Below are 17,500 nucleotides of genomic sequence, written 5' to 3' on the forward strand. Positions count from 1 at the left end.
ACCCGCTAACCAAGCAATGCTCGCCAAGCTAAAGCTCACCGGCAAAGCCAGACTTTGGTGGAAGCAATGGTGCAGAGACCAAGGGATCTCAAAATGGTCCGTTACTTGGGAAAAGCTGAAAAAAGCTGTGCAAGGAAGATATTTACCACCTGCATACCGCACGCAGAAGATGAATGAGTTCTATGAGCTAAAATAGCTTGGTCTAACCCTTGACGCATACTACTCAAAGTTCGTCTTTCTTTTGAAGTATGCACCACGAATGGATATGACACAATAGGTGTCGAAGTTTTGTGCCGGATTAAACCCACCCGTAAACACCCGCCTCAAGTCGATGCGCCCGATAGATCTTCAAGACGCACTCATTCAAGCTGCACCCATAATTCAGGAGGTGGAGACCAGGCCAAGAAGTAACAAAACTTGGTCTTATAAGGATCAAAACAAAGGAGTATATAGGTCCCAGGTGAAGAGAGTTCAAGGTCAAAACCAGGGACAAAGGAAGAAAGCGAGGACCAACAATGTCAATAACTTTATTCCTACCCAAGGTAATGGCCGCAATCTTCGTTGCTTCCATTGCAACGAGCCTAGTTAGTCATTTCAAAAGGCAATGTCCTAAACTTGGCAGAGGACAACATCAAGGACCATTCCAAGGAACCGCCCGTGGCCAAGGAGCCGCCACCCGCGGCAGAGGAAGAATCACCTGTGTTGCCAACAGGGAGATATGCGAAGAAGAAGACCAGACCATGGAAGCAGACTTTGAGAGGGCAACTATCCATGCCGCCCTTCACAAGAAAGGCTCAAATCTCCAGTTTTTGGTGATTCAGACACCATCGGATTATCAAGGTAAAGGCTTCAAAACCTTGATTGATTGTGGCAGTACGCATTTCTTTATCTCACCAGCTTATGCAAGAAGATTAGGAATAGCCACAATAGAAGCACCTATCTTGCTTGTGGAATTAGCAAATGGTCGTGAGATCACTTGTTCCATCATGAACCTAGGTATCCATGAGTGTTTGCTTGGAATGGATTGGCTTAAACCTAATGATGCCCACATTCATTGTGGAAAGGGTCAAGTTTTCTTTCGAAACTCTGAAGGGGAATTTGTTACAACTCAAGGAGAGGCTGGAAAGCCCAAATTTCAATTGGCCAAAGCATCTCGGATACTAAAGGGAGTTAGAAAGGGACTGTCTATTTATTTGATTAAGCTTAATAAGCTAGATCAGAATCAGGAATCTAGTGAAGAACCTTCATGGCTAAAGGAGTACGCGGACATATTTCCTGAAGAGCTAACAGAACTTCTACCTCAAAGGGAAGTTGATCATGAAATCAAGCTAATGCCAGGAGCTACGCCAATTACAAAGAGGCTATATAGAATGACCATCCTAGAAGCAATTGAGCTGAAGGAGCAACTCAAGCAACTGTTAGATCAGGGCTACATCCGTTGTAGCAGCTCACCGTGTGGAGCTCCAGTGCTGTTCTAGAAGAAGAAAGATGGAACGCTTCGGCTGTGTATTGATTACAAAGGGTTGAATCAATCAACCATTAAGAACAAGTACCCTATTCCAAGAATAGATGAACTTCTTAACCGTCTTCAAAGGTGTGAAGATCTTCTCCAAGATTGATCTCAGGTTTGGATACTATCAGATAAGGATCAAGGAGGAAGATATTTCAAAGATGGTGCCATTCAACACAAGATATGGACACTTTGAGTTCCTAGTCATGTCGTTCAGGCTAACAAATGCACCTGCCACCTTCAACAGGTTAATGCAGGATATCTTTAGGCCATATCTTGATGACTTTGTACTCATCTTCTTCGACGATACCTTAGTATACTCCAAATAGGCCTCCCCTTCTTCCCCTCTCCTTTCTCCTTCTTCAACTCCTCACCTTTATCCTCTCTCCCTCCTTCCCATAGGGTCGCTTGGTCGCTACCCCCACCTTCATCCTGCTACCACCACCAATTGGCATGTTGTCGCAACCTTCATCTCCTTGACCATGCCCCACTTGCCTTTGGTCGCTACCAACCCACCGTGCTGACACCCTACGCTCACTACAACCTGCGCCAGCAGTCGCTTCTACTTCTTCCGCCTTTAGTCCCTGCGCCGCCCTACTGACTAACTCCGTGCCGCCAACCATGCCAAACTCCCCGCCACCCACCATACCAACTAACTACACCCCACCAACCTTTCCCCCATAGTACCCACCAACCAAGTCCCCCTAACCCCCCTCCACCCCTATGCACCCACCACCCAAGCCCCCTACTCCCCTTCCTCCACCCCCCCACCCTCCTAGCCCTTGTTCCCCAATACACCCCCTAGCACACCCTTGCCGCCCTCGTTTGCACTCGGTTTTCGCATTCAGTGCCATCTGCCCCAAATCAACTCTCCCCTATGAGACCCCTAGTCACGTGGGTTTTTACATACTTGTGGTTTTCTTTCATGTTCCTTTATAAGTTGTTCACGTGCAGGGATTTTATTGGATGCGAGTGTCCTCATTCAGCTTACCGTTCACACGCGAGAACATGCATAGGGTCTCAACCATGATGAGATGTTGGTGCTCTTCACACACAATGTTGCGGATTTCGATACACCATTTTTTGCAATTTAAATTTACTAAAAACATGAGAAACATTAAAAAATCCAAACAAAAACATAAAAAATCAAATAAAAACAAAAAATTCCAAGAAGATACCCAAAAATTCAGTGAAAATTTTACTAAAAAATATAACCTAGAAATCGCACATAGAAAAATAAAAAATTTTGAAAAAGCTAAAATTTTATCAAAAAGGGAATGCCTAACAAGGGTGTGTATGCAAGAGACTGAGGGCGCACGAATGGATCCCAAGAAGAAATGAGTCCAACAAAAAAGCAAAAGCTACTACTGAAAAAAAAATGAAACACCTTATTCTTTAAAAAAATAAATATGAAGGCGAGGTTAGTTCGTGGTTTGTGTTTGTATTTTTTTTAATGTTTGATTTATTATGATTTTTTTAAACAAATTTAATAATTAACTTTCGAAAATCAACCTTGAGTGAAAATTGAACCATCAAGATTCAACAATGGATCTGTATTTTTCAAGAAATTTTCAATCTATTTTTGGAATTTAAAATGAAATTTCTATGAATTTAAGTAAAAATTTAATATTTTGCCTAAAAATAATAGGGTGATCATGTATTAAGACTTTTTTAGCATATAAAAATATTCAAAAAGTGGTAAAATACATTGATGGAGTTTTCTATGTTTTTTTTAAATTTAATTCAGATTTTTATGGATTTTTTTTTATTTTTTCTTAATTTTCAATGAAATTTGAAGTATTTAAATTTTCTACAATTAATTCTTGGTATTATAACCAATAAAATAAACCAAAAAAATTTCCAATTTTGTAAGGAATATTTCAGTAAATTTTTTGTTTTTTAAATGAATTTTTTTACTTTTTTTAAATGATTTATAAAGAGTTTTAGGTGTTTTTTTTTCTTTTTTGGTGTTAATGGATTTTGTTTTGTTTTTTTTTTAATTAAAGAAAGTACCCGGGCTACGTGTGAACAACAGCGTGTGCTCTGAGGGCACGCACCACTACACGAACAAGTTGAGACACACGTCCTCGCGCGTGAACAAGGGCGAACACTCGTGGACACGACACGACAACGCCTGCGAGCGTGTGCATAACGGCACGAACTCCAGCAACCCTATGGTCAGGGACGGAAAATAGGGGGCCAATGATGAGATTGCAGTGGGTTTGGGGGGAGAGGCGGCTAAGGAAGGGATGGGGGGGAAAAAGGAGGGTAGTGGGGGGAAGGGGGTGGGAATGAAGATAGGGGGAGGGAGGTGTGAAGATAATGGTGGAAGAGTAGGTAAATTGGTGGGGAGGGGTAGGTTATTTGGGTTGGGCGGGGTAAGGATGGTAATAGGATAAAAGGGGGGACCTATGGGGGTGGGTATGGCCGGATGGGGGTGGAGCCGTGCAGGTAGGGGGACAAAATGGTGCATAGCGGATGCTTTGGGGGTGGTGGATGGGGGGACAAAATGGCGAGTGGGGGGTAATTTGGGGGTGGGGGGGTTGAACGGACGGGCGGGGGGACAAATGGGCAGGCGGGGGGTATTTTGGGGGGGGTTAAACGAACGGGCGGGGGGTAAGGGAAATCAAGTTGGGGGGGGTAGGAAGGTATAGGAGGGGGGGTAAGGTAAGGACGGTCGGGGGGGCGGGGCGAAGTAAATGACGGTGGGGGGGGCCAAAGGAAATGACGTTTTGGGGGGGGGGGGGGGGGGGGCGAATATTGGCGGGTGGGGGGAAGTAAGAACGGCAGGGGGAGAAGTGAGAACGACAGGGGGAGGCGATGAAGGGAGGAGAAGACTGTGGCGGGGTGGTGAGTGATGGCAGGGGGAGGCGGCGACGACGTCTACCAGCGCTCCAACAAGCGGCGGCACCCGGCGCACCATGAGCTCCCAATGCTCTAGCGAGTGGTGGCTAGGAAGTGGTGACCGAACGGGGGAGAAGGGAGAGGAAGGAGGGGGAGGAAGAGGAAGAGAAGAAGGAGAAGAAGAAGAAAGAGAAGGAGGAGAAAGAGAAAGAGAAGAGGGAGAAAGAGAGAAAGGAGGAGGAGAAGAAGGAGAAGAAGAAGAAAGAGAAGAGGGAGGAGGAGGAGAAAGAGAAGGAGAAGGAGGAGAAAGAAGGAGGAGAAGAAGAAGTAGGGAGAGAGGAGAGAGAGGGAGGGTCGGGGAGAGAGAAAAAGAATAAGAGAGAAAGAAAAGAGGAGAGAGAGGAGAAGGGAAGGGGGGAACCGTCAAGGGGGTATTTTGATTTTTGAATTTTGTATTTTTTGGTTAAATAAAATAGTAATAAGAAAAAATAAATAAAGAGAAAAATAATAAAAAAACCCTCATCCCGTGCTTATGCACGGGGCGAGGTAAAAAATTTGCAGTGGGGGGAAGCAATGGGGGCCGGGACGGCGATGGGGAAGGCGCAGACACCACAGGGGCGTGCTAGGTGCGTAAAAGCAAAAACACGCGTGTTCACGCGCAAGGTGAGGCGTGCGGGGACACGACAAAATAAAGAAAATTTAATAACACGTAAATCATGAACTAGAACATAATGCGGTAAAAAGAAAAATTATGCCGGAAGGCGAGCGGAGATTATGGAAAAGTAGAACGGGGTGTCAAGAATCAAGTCAAGGCGTTCTCATGGAAAAAATGCAAAAATCAGGCCCTAAAACGCATACGACAATTAATATTGAAAAATCTGTTTTGTCGAATTGAAATGCAGGAAAAAGAAAAGTTGTGAGAAAATGTATGCTCGATAGGCCTATCATGTTAGAACACCGTTCCGATAGAGATAAGACCTGGTCACCTAGAAAAAAAAAAAGGACCCCCAAAACGGGACGCAAAAATTAATATAAAAAGATCCACACACCAGAACGAAGTGCAATAAAAATAAAAAATGTCTATGGGAAGGGGATTCACAGGGTGAGCACAATAAAATGCATATCCAAGGGAATAAGGAGGGCTTTCCATGCAAAAAATGTAAAAATCGACCCCAAAAACCCATACGAAAATTAATATCGAAAAATCCATTAGCCGGTACGAAGTGAATGAAGAAGGAAAAATGTGCAAAAATTTGTGCCCAACAATCCTATCACATTAGAACACAATGCCAAGCAAAAGAACCCCTGTTCGCATGGAAAAAACCCAAAAATCGTATCCGAAACGGGATTTGAAAATTAATAGCAAAGGACCCGTTGCACTAGAATAAAGGGTAGTAGAAAGGAAAAATGTCAACAACATGTATAATCTTTAGGGCAGTCACATCAAATCTCAATTTGGATGGGATTAGGAGGCGTTCAAATGGAAAAAATAAAGAAATGGAGCTCGAAAACACCAATAAAAATTAATAACAAAACATCCAGAGGGTGAAACAGGGTGGAGGAAAAAGGAAAATTGTGCAAGAAAGGTGGCCGAACAAGGCTATCCCGTCAAAATTGAATTCTGAGGAGAATAGGGTAGGTTCACATGGAAAAATGTCAAAAACGTACGCAAAAAAGGTACGAACCCATACAAAAATTATTTTCGGACAAATCGTATGTTAGAATGACACGTGATGAAAAGAAAAAATATCCATGGGAAAGCATAGGGCAGGGTTGGTATGTTAGATCACTATTCGGAAGCGATAAGGGCACATTCACATGGAAATACATCCAATTGTGTAGGAAACGTTTCAACAATTAATAACACAAAAACAGTAAGTCGGAATAGGGGGATGTAAAAAGGAAAAGTGTGTCATTCGAAGGGACAAACATGGCTATAAAGTTGGATTGGGAGTTTGGTGAACATAGGGTATGTTCATATAAAAAAGAGAAAAAATGCGCAATAAAAATAACCACAAGGAGAACGGCCTCGAGATGATAGGGGGTACAAGGGTGGATGGGTGAGAAAGGGACCCCATCAAGGCAAAACTAGTACGTGGTAGACATGCATGTTTGGGTAATATGACATATGCAAGGGGTATGCACATTAGACGCGTAGGGACGCATTCCCACACTTAAGACCTTATCGGTTAGGGTAGATTGATTGACACAACCGCGGACTTGTCAACCAACTGGACGCAGGGCCCCACATTTAAGACATAACATGCACTTGCAAACGAAAAAGTAGGTTAAGAACACTTGGCCCATTTCATAGATGGTTGAAGGGAATCCTCGTTGTTGATGCAGGAAGATTGAAGTCGTTATCGGGCGGCAAGAAGGACCAGGGCATGGCACAGAACACATCCAACATGATAGGGACCATGCAACAATACCCAGGGAGATAGCTTTGTCGATAAAGTCCGTTGTCGATTCAAGTGTCAATGATGAAGAATAGAACTCTCAACTCTCAGGAAATCAAGAGGATGATAAAACAACCACTCACCCCATGATGCACATCGCTCAATGAATAAGCATGAAATCCTTTAACTCACGGCCAATGTAAAACTGAACAAGGGGAAAGTGATTGGGAGGGAGTATGCCAGTGTGCACAATTGATGGTATATTTGTGCGCTCCACCCATTTGGCATAGGTGCGAGTAGGAAGGCCAGAGAGCCTTATCATGTAGTGTACAGAATAGGGTGGCAGGGCTTGTGTGTTGAGATATCGAGCTCCACTCGTGATACGCCAGGGTGACCGTTGTGTATTTATGTCACCGACTTGTCAGTTGCAGACGCGGTTGGTACACCGCCCATGAATAATAGCTACATGATAGCTATCCTTATCTACTCTAGTTCGTGGCTCAGTTAGTATGCCACCTTAGTTAGTTGAGTTTGGTTTTGAGACCCATATAGAGGGTTCTTCTATTTCTTTGTACTAGAGTTCTTTTGGCTTCCACAACTAAGAAGAGGAAAATTGTTTTCAGCCTCCACCCTTGTGGGTATTCCCCCATTGTGCAAGCAAGAAAGCTACAAGTGAGACTCCTTCCTTCTCTCCCATAATCTTGACATGGTATCAGAGCCTTGTTCGTGGTAAGGAGCTCAAGAAAGCAAGCCAAGCTCGCGGTGTTCTGGTAAGAGGAGCAGTGTTGCTTTCATTTTCTGTTTTGGGAGCAGATCTCTGCAGGTAGCACAGCCGAAAATTGCAGGAGTGCATTGTCTCAGGTTGAGACGCCCTTCGCGCTGAAGCAAGAGGGCAGTATATGCTGCGGGAGTGAGCTTTAGCTCTTGGCGACCCTGTTTTTTTGATTTGAGGCCATTTCGGGGCCTGTTTTGGAGGCGAAAGTTTTCTGCACGCACTCAGGAAAAAGCCCTGTTTTATGCTGTGCGACCACTGTTCTACAGGTCGGTGAAAAGTTACCACAGAAATTGCATTGTATGCTTGTGCGCAGAGACATTGGGAGTTACAGAATCAACCTTGGTTTCTGTTTATGCAAAATCGTCACTAGGAAGTGACTGTGTGGTCAAATACCACTTTCGCCAGTTTTGCAGATTTGCCCTTGTGAGGCTGAAGCTGTGTTCTTTGCAGTGACAGAACTTTTTGCAGTATTCTGTAATGGCGTCTGATTCTCTCTCACAGATTGTCACTGAAAAGCTTGACAAGAACAACTTCCAAGCATGGAAGTTTAGAATGACGAATTTCCTTATGGGAAAAGGATATTGGGAATTTATTGCAGGAAATGAAGAAGAACCAGTTCTTCCTGATGTTCCCAATCAACAGCAAATGCAGGCATTCAAAGCATGGCATGAGAGAGCCAGGAAAGTTATGTACTGGCTGTCTATCAGTATTTCAGACTCTATGATTGTGCATATTCAGGATGCAAGTACGCCAAAGGAGGCATGGAATACTTTGTCAAAAATGTATAGCACAAATACGCAAGCCATGAAAATGCAGCTCAAGCAAGAGTTGCATAATGTGCAAAGAGAAAGTATGAGCATCAATGACTACCACATGAAGGTGAAGAAGATTGCAGATGCACTTGCTTCCATTGGGTCGCCAGTGGAAGATGATGATTTAGTTTCTGTGACCTTGAATGGTCTAGGAAAGGATTATGCACAGTTTCGGACATCCATTTCAGTTCGTGAAAGATTTCCTGATTTTGAGGAGTTGATTGCTCTTCTAATTTCTGAGGAGCAGAGAAATGGTGGTGCATCTTCTTCAGGAGGAACTTCAAAAGAAACTGTCTTCTACTCAAATGCTGGAAGAGGTAGAGGCAGAGGCAGAGGTAGAGGAGGCCGATTTGGAGGCCGTGGCAGAAATCAGAATATACAGCAAACTCAAGAAAACCAGTCCTATGGAGGAGGACGTGGTAACTCTAGAGGCAGGGGGAGCCAAAGAGGTCGTGGTGGATGGCAAAGAGGCCAAAATGCAAACAGTAATGTTGAATGCTACTACTGTGGTAAAATGGGTAATATGGCTAAAGACTGCTATAAAAAGCAGAATGACATCATGAATGGAAAACTGCAACAAGGGAATTATGCATCTTCTAGTAGACAGGTTGATGACAGAAATGAGCACTTGTTTATGGTGCAGCACATGAACAATTCTGTGACAAGTGCAGAAGAAAGCAATGATGTATGGTATGTTGACTCAGGTGCATCAAACCACATGACAGGTCATGCAGAATGGATGGAGGATGCAAGAAAAATGGAAAAACCAGGATTTGTGGAGACTGGTGATGATACTGCACATCCTATTGTGCAGATTGGAAAAATTCCCTTGTCTATGCAGGATGGGATAAAGAAATACCTGTCCGATGTATTTCATGTCCCGAATATCACCAAGAATCTGGTTTCTGTTGGACAAATGGTTGAGCAGGGCTTGCAGGTCAGATTTAATCCTCATGGATGCTTTGTTGAGGATATGAAAAATAAAGGTCGCTTGATAGCAAAAGGAAAGAAGAAGGACAGAATGTTTACGTTGGATGCAGACATGCCTGAATTGAGTGCAACAATGTTTGCACATGGGACCGGTGTAGTTGCAGATATTGATATCTGGCATAAACGCATTGGTCATGTTAATGTACAGTGACTTAAATCAATGCAGGCCCAAAATATTGTTGCAGGTTTGCCAAAATTCAAGGTTGCAGAAATGCATAAGGTATGTGAAGCCTGTCAGTTTGGAAAATAGGCAAGGAAACCATTTCCTAGACATGTTCAAGAGAGTAAGAAGCCATTGGAATTAATCCACTCTGATGTGTGGACTACTAAAGCTGCATCTCTTGGAGGCTGTCATTATTTTGTCAGTTTTATTGATGACTATAGCAGAAAAGTTTGGGTGTATTTTATGAAAAAGAAAAGTGAAGTCTTTGGGCATTTCAAAACTCTTAAAGCTATGGTTGAAAAAGAAACAGGCCTGCACATAAAATGCCTAAGGTCAGATGGAGGGGGAGAGTACCTCTCAAATGAGTCTGCAAGGTTTTTGTAGGAGCATGGCATAAAGCAGCAATATTCATGCAGTCATACCCCACAGCAAAATGGAATTGCAGAAAGAAAAAACAGACATATTAGAGAGGTGTCTCGTGCCATGCTCAATGAAAAAGACCTACCAGTTTTTTATTGGGCTGAAGCAGTTGCTACAGCAGTCTACATAATGAACAGGACTCCCACTGCAGCAATATATGGAATGACTCCAGAGGAGAGGTATACTGGTAGGAAACCAGATATTTCTCATTTGAAAATTTTTGGTTGCATTGCCTATGTACATGTGCCAGATGAGTTGAGATCCAAGTTGGATCCAAAAGCTGAGAAGTGCATCTTTATTGGTTACTCTCTGCAGCAAAAAGGGTATAGATGCTATAACCCTTCTACTCGTAAGTTTACAGTGAGCAGAGATGTTGTTTTTGATGAGATGAGTAGCTGGTATAAACCAGTAAATGTGATTGATGATGTAGATGCACAAAATGGTAATGCTGCACAGAATTCACAGCAGCAGTCCCAAAATATTAGTGGACCTGGAGCGTCCTCTAGCAGTGGTTCACATTCTTCGCCATGGACAGGTAGATTGAGATCAGGAGAATCTTCTCAAAGTAATGCAGATAGTGGTATGCAGGTATCACGAAAAGGAAAAGAGAAGGTTGATCAGCCCATGTTTGATGTGAATGCAGGTCAGTCTTATGTGGATGGTGAATCCAGTGGCTCAGAACAGAGCATTGATGATGAGTTGGGTATTCCTTCTATTGTTACACCTGGAGTAAGGAAGACCAGGGATGTTTTGAGAGCACCTGGGAGTGAACCTACTTTGCGCAGGTCTACGAGAGCTAGGTATCCTGTGGATAGGCTGAAATATGATGGATTTACAGCCATTCACTATGCATATATGGTCAAAGTGATACAGGAACCAGAACCCACTTCTTTTGAGCAAGCCATGGGAAAAGAAAAATGGGAGAAAGCCATGGATGAAGAAATGGATGCCTTGGAAGCAAATGCTACATGGGAATTGTTACCTTTGCCTAAAGGTAAGAATGCAATTGGCTGTAAGTGGGTTTATAAGGTGAAGCACAATGCAGATGGTTCTGTGAACAGATACAAGGCAAGATTAGTAGTCAAGGGGTATGCACAAACATATGGCATTGACTATGAAGAAACATTCAGTCCGGTTGCAAGGATGGCAACCGTAAGAGCAATCATTGCTATGGCTGCATCAAAGGAATGGTCTTTACATCAGATGGATGTAAAGAATGCCTTCTTGCATGGTGACTTGCAAGAAGAGGTCTATATGGAGCAGCCACTAGGTTATGTGCATGCTGTTCATCCTGAGTTTGTTTGCAGGTTGAAGAAAGCCTTGTATGGCTTGAAGCAAGCACCTAGAGCATGGTCTGACAAGATAGGGCAGTATCTTGTCACTATTGGCTTTCAGATTTCCAAGGCACATTTCTCACTTTATGTGAGAAAGACAGAGAAAGGTATTATGCTGCTTGTCATTTATGTTGATGATTTGATTATGACAGGTGACAGTGATGAAGATATCCTTCATGTGAAAATGCTATTGAAGCAAAAGTTTGAGATGAAGGATTTAGGAGAGCTGCGTTATTTCTTGGGCATTGAGGTGATTAGATCACCAAGTGGGATACAACTCTTGCAGAGGCAGTATGGATTGGACATGCTGTCCAAATATGGGATGACAGGCTGTAAGCCTATTTCAGTTCCTTTGGAGCAGAATATGAAGCTAAGCGCAGATGCAGGTGAGCTTCTGGAAGACCCTACTATGTACAGACACATAGTAGGAAGCTTGATTTATATGACTATTACCAGGCCAGATTTGAGCTATGCTGTTGGATTGGTAAGTCAGTTTATGCAGGCTCCAAGGAAACCGCATTTGGATGCGGCTAGACGCATACTCAGGTATGTGAAGTCCACATTGCAGTATGGACTATTTTATGAGACTGGGGTTCAGATACAGTTGCATGGATACACTGATGCTGATTGGGCTGGTAGTATTTCTGATAGACGATCTACCAGTGGATATGTGTTCTCTTTTGGGAGTGCTGCAGTCACTTGGAGCAGCAAGAAACAGCCTACAGTTGCCTTGTCGAGCACAGAGGCTGAGTACAGGGGTGCAGCAATGGCTGCATGTGAGGTAGCTTGGTTGCATAAGCTACTTTATGATATGCATGAGTCTACAGATGGGCCAGTTGTCATTTATTGTGACAACATGAGTAGTATATACTTGGCAAATAACCCAGTCTATCATGCTAGAACAAAGCACATTGAGGTGCATTATCACTATGTGCGAGAGAGGGTTTTACTAGGTCTTATTGATCTAGTTTATGTCAGCACAGAGGATCAGGTAGCTGATATATTCACGAAGGCATTGGGCGCAGAGAAGCTGCGCAAGTTTAGAGACCTGCTTGGTGTGCAGGAATTGGGATTGAGCTCGAGGGGGAGTGTTGAGATATCGAGCTCCACTCGTGATACGCCAGGGTGACCGTTGTGTATTTATGTCACCGACTTGTCAGTTGCAGACGCGGTTGGTACACCGCCCATGAATAATAGCTACATGATAGCTATCCTTATCTACTCTAGTTCGTGGCTCAGTTAGTATGCCACCTTAGTTCGTTGAGTTTGGTTTTGAGACCCATATAGAGGGTTCTTCTATTTCTTTGTACTAGAGTTCTTTTGGCTTCCACAACTAAGAAGAGGAAAACTGTTTTCAGCCTCCACCCTTGTGGGTATTCCCCCATTGTGCAAGCAAGAAAGCTACAAGTGAGACTCCTTCCTTCTCTCCCACAATCTTGACATTGTGATGGTGGCAGAGACCCGTCTCGTGTATGCAGAGGGAAACGAAAACGTACCTGACTCCAATTGTCGTAATGTCCCTCAATCTCACCTCTCAGAATTGATTGAGGAGAAACACTAGTCACACTTAGCCCAGCCTCTGTCTCACACTCTGTTGAAATATACAGAGGGCAACCCATTCCTTATTCCCATTGATGTAATCCTCACATTCACTTGTGCAAAGGTTGTATGTGTAGTGCGCATTTGATGGTGCATTGTGCATCCCACCCTGTGTTCTCATACGGTGCGAGAAGGAAGGCCAGGGAGCCGTATAGTACACTATACAAGAACAGATCGTGCTTTGTGCATTGAGAGGCCCAAGCCATGCGTGCAACACTCCATTCACACATCGCACCTCTCAATTGAATTGAAGGGAAAGGACTAGTCACTCACCCCATCCTTTGTCTCACGCTCTGTTGAAAGATATAGAGGGCAGACCATACTCACATCCCCATCTAGTTAGAATGAAAACTCACATCACTCAGGGGGTTGTCGCTGAAGATCGCTTCATCCGTTGATGAAGAGACATACCCAGGGAGGTAGCCAACAAATCGGAACTATGTATCGGATATAGAACATGTTGTCTGCTTAAAGACAGTTAGATGCTCTGCAAAGAGGCACAGGACACAGTGTACCAAGGGAGTCGGCTTCAGAACTGGGTCTTGGAGATGTCAACTAATGAATCAACTTTCTGGACTGTTGGGTGTTACCACCTTTTCAATAGCCAGTGCCTAGCCCAAGGGTGTTTGCCACCTTTTCTTGGAACGAGGCCATGTGGTTGGACCATCAACATTACCACTACTAGATTAGATGAGAGGAGAACATAGTAAGGATGGGAGGTGTTTGGGAGGGGCTAGTAGAATGAGATCGCCTCATGAGGAAGATCATAAGGGCTATCAGAAGCACAAGGAGAAGGACAGTGCGACGCCCACAAGGGAAAGGGTTCATTGACTATGATTGCTAGAATCCCCAAGGAGGGAAGTACTTATTCAGGCGATAGCCATTGATCAGAAAGGGATCATCAAAGGCATCAATGGCCTGCACTTGGATAGAGCCATTAGGATTGATAGCAAGTACCTTATAGGGACCCATCCAACATTGTTTAAGATTGCCAAGAAACTTCACAAATCATGAATCATAGGCCAGGACAAGATCACCTTCTTTGAACTCCTTGTGCTTGATGAAGCTGTCATGATAGGCCTTGCGTTGCGCTTGAGTGGTTTCCATGCACTGTAGGGCCATCTGCCGAATCTCATCCAAACATTCCAAATGCAGTAGACGGCGCTAGAGGGACTCATCATCTCCAAGGTGTTCTTTAACTGCCACTTGCAAAGAGGGCAATTCCAGCTTAATAGGGAAGATAGCTTCTGTGCCATACAGGAGTTTGTCCTGTAGCAATCTTATAAGATGTTCTTTATGCCCAAAGGGCCTTTGTAAGTTGATCATCCCAATCACGATGATGTGTGGCAATCATCCTTATCAGGATCGAGCAAAGGATGCAATTGGTGACACTTGGCCGTTGGCTCTGGGGTAATAGGGGGTGAACTTGCGATGGCGGATCTTATACAGTTTCGTCAACTCTTCCATGATCTTGTTAAGGAAATGAGTACCTCTGTCACTTACCAACTCGAGGAGACTGCCAAAACAAGTGATAATATTCTCATATAGGAACATGGCTACACTTACCATCGTCCCGCTTCAGAGCTTTAGCTTTACACCACTTTGTGACATAATAAGTACATATCAACATTTATCTATTCTTCTTCCATTTGGTATGCATCAATGGGACCCACAAAATCAATTCCCCACTTCTTGAACGGTTTTAGGGGAAGGATAGGTTGCAGTGGCATGGCACTTGTCGTGGTGGGTTTCCCCATTTGGTGACAAGCACCACATCTCTTGTAGCAGTCATAGGCATCCATGTGGAGGGTCGGCCACTAGTATCCTACGAGAAGAGCCTTTTTGGTTGTCGCTTCTCCTACAAAGTATCCACCACATGGTTTGTCATGACAAGCCTTAAGAATAATCCCGATCTCATCTCCTGCAACACATCTTCGCAACACTTTATCTTTGCCTTTCTTGTATAGTGCATTGCCTAGCAAGGTCTAGGGGGTTGATTCCAATAGAAGCTTCTTCTTCTCACGGATTGAGATGCTTGGAGGATACTGTTGAGTTGCCAGGAGGTTGGCTATGTTTGCATACCAGGGAGTAACTATTTCGACTAGAAACAAGAAAGCATCAGGAAGGTATGGATCATCATGTTCCTCTTCTGCAGTTTGAGGGATCCGTAGCATATGGCTAGGACATGGAAACGTCCAGGCTTAGTGACTAATGCAAAATCAAACTCTTGGAATAGGAGAAACCATATCATCATTCGTCCTTTAACATCTGCTTTGTTCATCAGGAAGGACAGGGCTTCATGATCCACATATAACTTGAAATGCGTTGACAGTAGATAGTGTCGAAACTTCTCCGGTGCAAACACCATTGTTAAGCACTCAAGATCTGTCACTATGTAGTTCCACTCTCGGTCAGTTACTTTCTGACTTGCATAATAGATTGGTTGACCTAATGTAGAGGGGGCCTTTTGACATAGGATAGCATCTAGCCCTTCAACTAATGCATCTTTGTGCATATGGAACTCTTTCGTGCAATCAAGAGGCTGCAAGATAGGTGCTTGGATGAGGCAGTGTTTTAGGGTATTAAAGGCTTCTTCGTAATCATCAGTCCAAAGGAAATCCACATCTTTCCTTAAAAGCTTGTGTAGAGGGGTTGCCTTGGTTGCAAAATGTGCAATAAATACTTTGTAGTAGCCCACATGGCCAAGAAATCCTCTCAATTGCTTGAGGTTTGTTAGTGCTGTCAAGGTGGCAATCTTCTCAATCTTCATCAGGTTTGTTGCAATCCCTTGTGTAGAGACAATATGGCCTAGAAGAACTCCTAATGAGATGCCAAAGACACATTTGTTGGGGTTGAGAGAGATCCCATACTCCTTTTCAAGCATTGTATGGGCACGATTGTCGTATCCCTTTGAGCTTCTCGGATCCAACTTTGAGGGTAGAAGCTTCAAGGCAGATGCTGGAAGACATGGATGATCAAATCAAGTCAATAAGACAAGACATCCAAGCTGCCAAGGATAGAGAGAAGGCTTACGTTGACTTGAAATGGCAAGACAGATCCTTCGTTGAAGGTGATATGGTCTTCATTCGCATACGCCCTAAAAAGAGCTCACTATCCTTGGGAGAGTACAAGAAGCCAAGTCCGAGGTATTGTGGACCTAATAAGATCACTAAGTGCCAAGGGACTAATGCTTATAGACTACAGCTGTCTACAACCCTAAAGATTCATAATGTATTCCACGTTAGCCTATTGAAAAAGTATCTACCTAATCCGAACCATGTACTTGATGATCAACAAATTGTAATGCCTAGCCAAGAAGTCTTTGAGCTAGATATTTGAGAAAAAGGAATTTGCTTTACATTGTTTTTGTGTCAGTGCCTAAGTTACGTGAAAGAACCAGTGATTAATTTGATTAATTAAGGAAGCTCCTTTTGGATGTCAAAACATAATGTGGTAGGTAATTAGATAACTAAAGCAAACTGAGGAAATTGCGGTGGATGTGACTTAGGTCTGTCCTACGGAAGGGTGGTCCGGATTAGATGGGAACTTTTCTCAAAAGATGAGATAATGAGACTTTGAAGACCTAGCATGAGTAGGGTTATAGTCGCTGATTCATACCATTTTAGGGGACCAGAATGGGACTATGCCCTACGGGAAGAGAGGCCGAGCGATGCATTCCTCTCGTTTCCCATTCTCTTTGAACCAAGTGTGATATAGAGTCTGCTTGGGTCTAGTTGTATCTACGCAAAGTGGAGTGGCTGTCGACCGACACTAGAAGGCTGTTAGGAAGACTCGACTGCTAGGAACCTAGACTTCAGGTCGATCCTAGTGGAAATGGCCGGATAAGTTCCGTTGCGAGGTAGAATCGAGAGACCCTAGTTGGCAAACCCCATGTCATTCCTTGGGAGTGCCGGGTGGCATCTTCTAGATTGATCTCTCAATGGGCTGCTAAGACGTGGCCCGCAATTTGAGGGCGGGCACGTTACAAAATTTTACTAAATATAATATCATTTCTTTTAAACTCATGTGATATCTTACATGTGACCCCTTGGGGGCATGTGCAAACCATGAAAGGAATATGCACTAATGGATAATCAAAAGTAACAACAACAAAAAATATTTTCTTGCAAATGTCATTTATGGTAAAATTCCATAGGAATGCCATGGAGAATGGCCTTCATTATCTATAACAAATATCCAACTCACATGGATTCACACTCACCATCCACAAAATGGAAATGACTTCATTGTGGCTCAAAGTCCACATTGAAGCATGGATATTTGGCCATTCTGTTAGCCATTTCCTCTACATGCATAAGAAGAACACTTCTAGTAACACAATAATAAAGCACAAGATTAGAACTTTTTATCAGTGTCAAAATTTGTCACATATGTTCAATTACCATCATATATAACTAGGTTTAGGCAAGACACTAATACCCTAATAACCAAAGAGATCTCACATATGTTCCTTGCAAGTTTGTGGAGTTGAAGGACATTGCGCAATAGATGTGTCCTATGACTTAGGAATAGGTGTGGAGAGCTTGAGCTATAGATTAGAGTTGGAAGACTCCCCAAGGATACTCTTGGATTATCTACTTTTATATGTGCAACTGTGATGAGGAGATCTAGGTATCTTGATGCTCTTTATTTG

This window comes from Lygodium microphyllum, chromosome 21 (genome assembly GCF_053477565.2).
Source record: "Lygodium microphyllum isolate KBCC chromosome 21, Lygodium_microphyllum_v1.1.10, whole genome shotgun sequence".
Taxonomy (NCBI): Eukaryota; Viridiplantae; Streptophyta; class Polypodiopsida; order Schizaeales; family Lygodiaceae; genus Lygodium; species Lygodium microphyllum.